Source organism: Bison bison, unplaced genomic scaffold, assembly GCF_000754665.1.
Source record: "Bison bison bison isolate TAMUID 2011002044 unplaced genomic scaffold, Bison_UMD1.0 scf7180017864361, whole genome shotgun sequence".
Classification (NCBI taxonomy): domain Eukaryota; kingdom Metazoa; phylum Chordata; class Mammalia; order Artiodactyla; family Bovidae; genus Bison; species Bison bison.
In genome coordinates this window covers 1,945,965-1,952,649 of record NW_011494933.1, presented here as the reverse complement: position 1 = coordinate 1,952,649, position 6,685 = coordinate 1,945,965, and the positions used below count along the sequence as shown (strand labels likewise).

General features: G+C 40.8%; 1 pseudogene; it reads right to left on the bottom strand.

Moving 5' to 3' along the window:
• Nucleotides 1-1,096: 1,096 nt before the first annotated feature.
• On the bottom strand, nt 1,097-4,550 carry LOC104999682 (annotated as a pseudogene).
• Between the last annotated feature and the right edge of the window lie 2,135 nt (nt 4,551-6,685).

The following is a 6,685-nucleotide window of genomic DNA, read 5'->3' as shown; positions in this document are numbered from 1 at the left end:
TTAAACTTTGTGAAAAAAAATAAAGTTCCTATAGAATTGGTAACATCTCTTTGGTGGCAAATTGAATTTATTTCATACGTTATTTATTTAGTCACTTAATATACTTTTATAACTAAATATTTTTAAATTTAAGTATAAATATTTGATTATAAGGAAATGATGTGAGACTTTATTGAAATATACATATAAACAAAATTTGACATTTTGATGTCTTCGTTATAGATGTCTTCAGCAAATAATTCTAAAATGTGGATAGTTGTGATCTTAGTATAACTTGCCATTCCAGTTGGTTAAGTGTCTTCATATTATATGACTAAATATAGTCATATGGAATCAAACTTTAGTAAATGATTTGATGAAATTATACGTCTTGTTTGTGGAAAATATTTTTTTTGTACAGAAATCCTTTAATTTTCTTTATTTTCACACATTAAAAAGATGAAGGACACCATACAAGTGGCTTTTCATAGCAGATTACACGTGGGTTGCTTCAGAGCGGCTCTCCAGGCCTGCTGGCCTCAGAGGGGCCCCCGCCAGCAGGCGGTGCTCACGTGGCCAATGGGTTGATTCGGATGCAGAAGCGTGCAGCCCTCAGCGTGGAAGGTCCCACCCTTTAGTCTTGGTACTGCTAAGTCTCCTCAGTCGTGTCCGACTCTGTGTGACCCCATAAAAGGCAGCCCACCAGGCTCCCCCATCCCTGGGATTCTCCAGGCAAGAATACTGGAGTGGGTTGCCATTTCCTTCTCCAATGCATGAAAGTGAAAAGTCAAAGTGAAGTCGCCCAGTCATGTCCGACTCTTAGCGACCCCATGGACTGAAGCCTACCAGGCTCCTCCATCCATGGTATTTTCCAGGCAAGAGTATTGGAGTGGGGTGCCATTGTCTTCTCCACCCTTTAGTCTTAAATTAGGTTAAATGGCATTGGTGTCAGTATGGACGACGTGAATTGTGGCGATCCTGAGCAGCTCCAGTAGCCCCAGCCCACGATGGGAGCCTGGGCCTCAGGCCGAGCAGGAGTCCAGAGGCTCCGCCGCTGCACACTCAGCTCCCCTCCCCATGCACCGAGGGGCTATGCCCACGCTCAGACTCTTTGGGGTTAAACCAGGAAACTGTAGGTGTCCTCCTCCCCGTCCACTCACTCTAGATACTCTTTCTCCATCAGAATGTCAATGCATTTCTTAATTTACTGGGTCCTGGGGCTTGCATCTTGAGGACAACTGAGTCAGTAGTTCTCCAAGTAACTGCTGGTGTTTTAGGACCTGCCTCATTGTCATAATTCTGACAATAGCCAGAATCAGTAGTTTGCAATCTTCCTGGATGTTTAGGTGTGTGGTTTCTTGTTTCTGCATTTTCAGTGGCATATTGAAGTTAACCCTTCATTTCTTCTTATTATAACAAATATTTAATTTTATTAAGGTGTCTGGCTTCAATTCCACCTCATCCGCATTTGCATTTTCATCTTACAAGACCAATAACTTTGACTTCCATAAAACCTGTTTAAGTACTGACTCAGCTGTCCTCAAGATGCAAGCCCCAGGACCCAGTAAATTAAGAAATGCATTGACATTCTGATCGAGATAGAGTATTTGGAGAGAGTGGACAGGGAGGAGGACACCTACAGTTTCCTGGCTTAACCCCAAAAAGTCTGAGGGTGGACACAGCCCCTCAGAGCATAAAACCTGTAGGACTTGTGCCAAAATATCCGTTTTGATCTGGGTGCTCCCGGTCAGCTGCTGATGGCATAAGCATCCTCTGTGTTGTACTAGAGCAGGATGGCCATCTGGACTGTAAATGCCCGCAAAGTGTATCTGTTTTTGAAGTAGTTTGTTACTAATTCTCCTTTTGACACTTGATATAACCATGTCAATTTTCTGCCACTGTGATGGCTGGAGTAAACGGGTGTGAATTGCTGATAACTCCTTTCCAGCCCAAGACAGCAAGGCAAATGTACAAGATTGCTGAAAGGGCCACAGTCTGGAACTCAGTACTTGAATACTGAAATCCAAGTCCAGCGGCTTGGAGTTCATCTGGTCCTTTTTGAACTGCTCATTCAAATCTTTGCTTACACCAATGTCTTGAAACATTGAATGCTTATGCTGATGGCTTATGCCATCAGCAGCTGACCAGGAGCACCCAGATCAAAACGGACATTTTGGCACAAGTCCTACAGGTTTTACATACCGAGGAGCTGTGCCCACGCTGAAGTTTAGAGATATACTCAAACCCACAAGCTTGCTGTAGCTTAGAGATTGTGCTTGCCTCGTCATCATCACTCACACACTCTGACAGACAACCTCTTAGCCAGCAGAGACAACCTCTTCATGTAGAACTTCTGAAACACATCTTTGTCTTCAATTTATTTGAAGACCACCATCACTTGGTTGAATGGTTCTTTGAACTCTTTTAAAAGGGAGTCAGGAGCCGCGTTAGGCATTACTGACAAAATGGAGGCATGGCCCCAACTCCCTCTTTTTGTCCCACAGGCATGGACCTGGGATGAAGGAGTTAGGCTTTGTGATTCTGACTTGTTTTTCCCTTTCCTCGGCTGAGTTGACTGAAAAGAATATTAACGTGCTTATTGTTCTTGAGAGGAGCTTGAGAAGGCACAAAGTCTTCTGCAGCTGTGCTCAGAAAATAATTTGTAAAGTTAATCATTGACATTTGTTCAAGGACTTTTACAAAAGAGTGTTCCAGGGTAAGCACGTAGGCTACAGCTTGAGGCCATGGGAGGGATTGCTATCTGAAGCCTATTTGTTAGGAAAGTGTTTATGGCAAAGGAGTTTGCTGAATTTAGGGCTTAGGAATAATTAAAATAGTTAGAAGCTAAAGATTTAAGGAATGTTGTAATGTTAGCATATTCTACTATAGCTTATAGAGATTAGGAACTTTAGAGATATTAATAGCTAGAAGCCCTTTTTAAGAAATAGCGAGCTTAGATATTAGGGACAAAAAGGAGTTAGAAAGATAAGAAATAAACTGAGGAATGTGGTACGCAGCCCAGACATTAACAGGAGTTACTATGTATTCACAAGGACACATGAGAAGTAGATAAGAGAATCACTGAGGCAGGAACTCCTTTTGAGGGGCAACAATGACTTTTGGAGACAAAAAATCTGGGTCAGGGGGAACTGATGTCAAACCTCTGATCTAATGCTTTTGTAAAAGTATAAAAGAGAATCTTCGCTTGAAATAAAATAGTCAGTCCAAGAAAACTGAAAGGCTGCCTCAAAAGAGTCCAATCACCCCTTCAGGTTGAATCCCTGGCTGCTGGAGCTGGACTCCAGCAAGTCACAGTATCAAGTCAGCAACTAGGGGCGTTTACTAGATGACTGAGCCATTTTGGTAACCACGTTGTTTATGAAGCAACCTCAAGCCTTGTCCAGTGAGGCCAGAAAGCCAGCATCATTGTTGAATGCCGACATCACCAGGGCATTGTATTTTTTATGAACATCCAACACTGTCTGTATATACATTTTGGGGTCTTTTAACTCAGCTTTTCCACACTTCTCAATTGCTGCAAGACTCTGATTATGAATGTGTATCTCCAGGAGTTTTTTCAATTCTCCCAGGTCATCCTGGATTCTAGATACAAGATTATATATGAGACCCAAATCTTCATTTTTGTTGGCATCCAGAAGGTTCATGAACTGTGTGGAAGATCTCCAGGTGTTTCTTGATGAGCACCTTCTGCCACTTCCTGGCAAGTTCATCCTCCGTGCTCTCATGAAGGTACATCTGGACCCTCTGCTGCTCCTCCAGCAAAGAGGGTAATCGGGTTCTGCTGCAAGAATTCAGTACTCTCTCTGGTAAAAAATCTTTCTGTGTCAGCAAGAAACTGATATGCAAGGATTCTTTTTACACTGTTAGCATAGGGCCCTTCACAAAGGCATCATCTTCATTCAGCCCCAGTTCCACGTAAGACCGTACAATTCCACTTGCCAGTCTTGTATTGAAGGCTTCACCACTTCTTTCTTTTTAAATGAGTTTTAAAACAGCATTTGTCACCTCTTTATTCAGTGGCCTGAAAAGACAGTCTCCCCAAGTCACCAATGCAAGAGAATTGATTTCATAGATTCCTTTCCACCCTTTGTCACATTTATGGTGAACCCAATGTCAATTGAGGTAGGCACAAATCCCATTCAGCACTTTGCTTGAAAATTTGTAGTCTTCCCATTGCTTAGTGTAGAACTTCAGTACACTCACATCCATAAAATCATCTCCATCCTTAAGAAGATTTGTCAAGTAATTCTTCAGGAATTCTTTAAGCCATTTGTACAATTCCAAGCCTGCAAACTGAGCTCCCCTGGAGTCTGCTCCTTTTTCAATTTAGGAGAGACACCAGCCCCTCGAGCCTGGTTGGACTGGTGAACACTTGTGTTCCGAACACTGGTGTGGTAGTTACACGTGTGAGTGTAGAGTTCTGTAGATCTGGACTTGGCCGTGCTCCGTCTAGTGTACACTTGCTGGATGCCAGCTCTGAGGTCGTCCCAGATCTGATCGAGGCCAATGTGCTTCAGTCCATGGGGCTTCTGACTCCTGTTGAGTTACATGCCCAATAATATTCTGAAGTCGTCCAGTGCAACAATATTTAGTCAAGGTTCAGCTAATTCTCCATCAGATAGAAACATACAGTATCACTCCAAATTTATTCACAGCAGCTCAGAAAGGATGTCCTTTGAATGGTGAGAATGAAATCTCATTGCAGGCCAACTGGTTCCAGCTCCCGCTGGGGAGTAGTTGGAGGGGAATGGCCAGGAAACCTTCGCCACCATCTCCTCACCAGCCCGTAGCACAGGAAGGGCCCTGGAAAACATTTTTTAATTCACCAGACCCCTTTAGATAACCATTGTAAGGAATAACAAAGTCTCCACTGTCTATCTTCTGAATCAAGCATGCCTTAGCTACTAACATTATTAAATTGCCAGTCTTTCAAAATATCCAATAAATTTTATAAATTTCACGTTGCCTTACATAGAAGGAAAATAATCACATAACCTGACAAGCTCTAGATAATCACTCAAGATGGCTGTGAAGAGACCTAATGAAAATAATGTTTCATTTAACCTTTTATGAATTGGTAAACAGTTGTAAGATTAACGAAATGACTTTTTCAAAGCATAGTAACTGAATCCATTCTTTAGGTCAGATTAGTATGATTTATTCACTAATCCTACTTTTTTAGTAACTATCAATATGACCGTGAGATTAATATCATTGTAATTTTTTTTTTTTTTTTTACTATTTAACCTCCATTTCCCCTAGAAATGTAATACCTACACTGCTACTTATTACTCTGTCTAATGGAACTGTAAGTGGGAAAGAAAAGCTGTTGTGTGTTGGCAGGCACCTGCAGGGATTATTAAGTCATAGAGCTCCACTTAAAGTAACATTTATTTAATTGTTTTCATTAAAATTAACAGTGAAAAATGTTAATAAGTACTGTTAAAATTGTTTGTACTTTATATACTGCTTTGCACATTATATAGAGCACCAACTCACATATCATTGAATTTCCTAACGATGAAAAAAATAGCAAAATTTTTAAAGAGTTTAAAAATTTACTGTACCTCTTCCCAACACAGGAGTCAAGTAGTAAGTTCTTACCCTAGTAAAATATTGATTCTAACAGTCTACATTTTAAAATTAGAATTATTGAAAGGAGGAGAAAATAAATTATAAATCCACTACACACACACGCACGCGCACGCGCACACACACACACACATAATAGCCAAAGAATAGGAAAAGAACACATAGCTTCTGTTTAAACATATTTTAAAAATTCAATTTTCATTTCTTTAAATATGCATGCTCACTTCTTCAACATAATTTTCTCTAAAAGTTGACATTTAGTAAGTTTCTATTATGTTCTGCTGCTGCTACTGCTAAGTCACTTCAGTCCTGTCCGACTCTGTGTCACCCCATAGATGGAAGCCCACTAGGCTCCTCTGTCCCTGGGATTCTCCAAGCAAGAATACTGGAGTGGGTTGCTATTTCCTTCTCCAATGCATGAAAGTGAAAAGTGAAAGTGAAGTCACTTAGTTGTGCCCGACTCTCAGCGATCCCATGTACTGCAGCCTACCAGGCTCCTCCGCCCATGGGATTTTCCAGGCAAGAGTACTGGAGTGGGTTGCCACTGCCTTCTCCAATTATGTTCTAGTCATTTTTATATTATTTATTTTTTTAGCAAGTATTATGATTTCCATTTGTGGATGAGGTGCATTGGAGGAATTGTGTTATTTGTCCCGAAGCAAGAAGCCTAAGACCTAAGCCCACCTTGTTGTCACCTTGCAGAATCAAGTAGCTTAAACTGTGTTGTTGTTCAGTTGCTCAGTCAGTTTGACTCTTCAGTAAGATTCCATGGACTGCAGCACACAAGGCTTCCCTGCCCTCAAAGTGTGTAGATGATCTACAGGGAGAAATTTTGTTCTCTAAGCCCAGAGTCCATAATTCAAAGCCCAAATTCAAAGATTTTCTCCCCTCCTTTACAAAACTAGCTGTGCTTCAAAACATGAGTAGCTAGATAAACGCTGGTAGATGTAAATAAATAGCAAGACCAATTCATTGTCCTTTGGAACATATGGTTTCTTTTTCACTTTGAATGTTAAAAATTATGACAATTTTCCATAATTATAAACACATCATATTCGTACATTGGCAATATACATCAACATGATATTAGTCA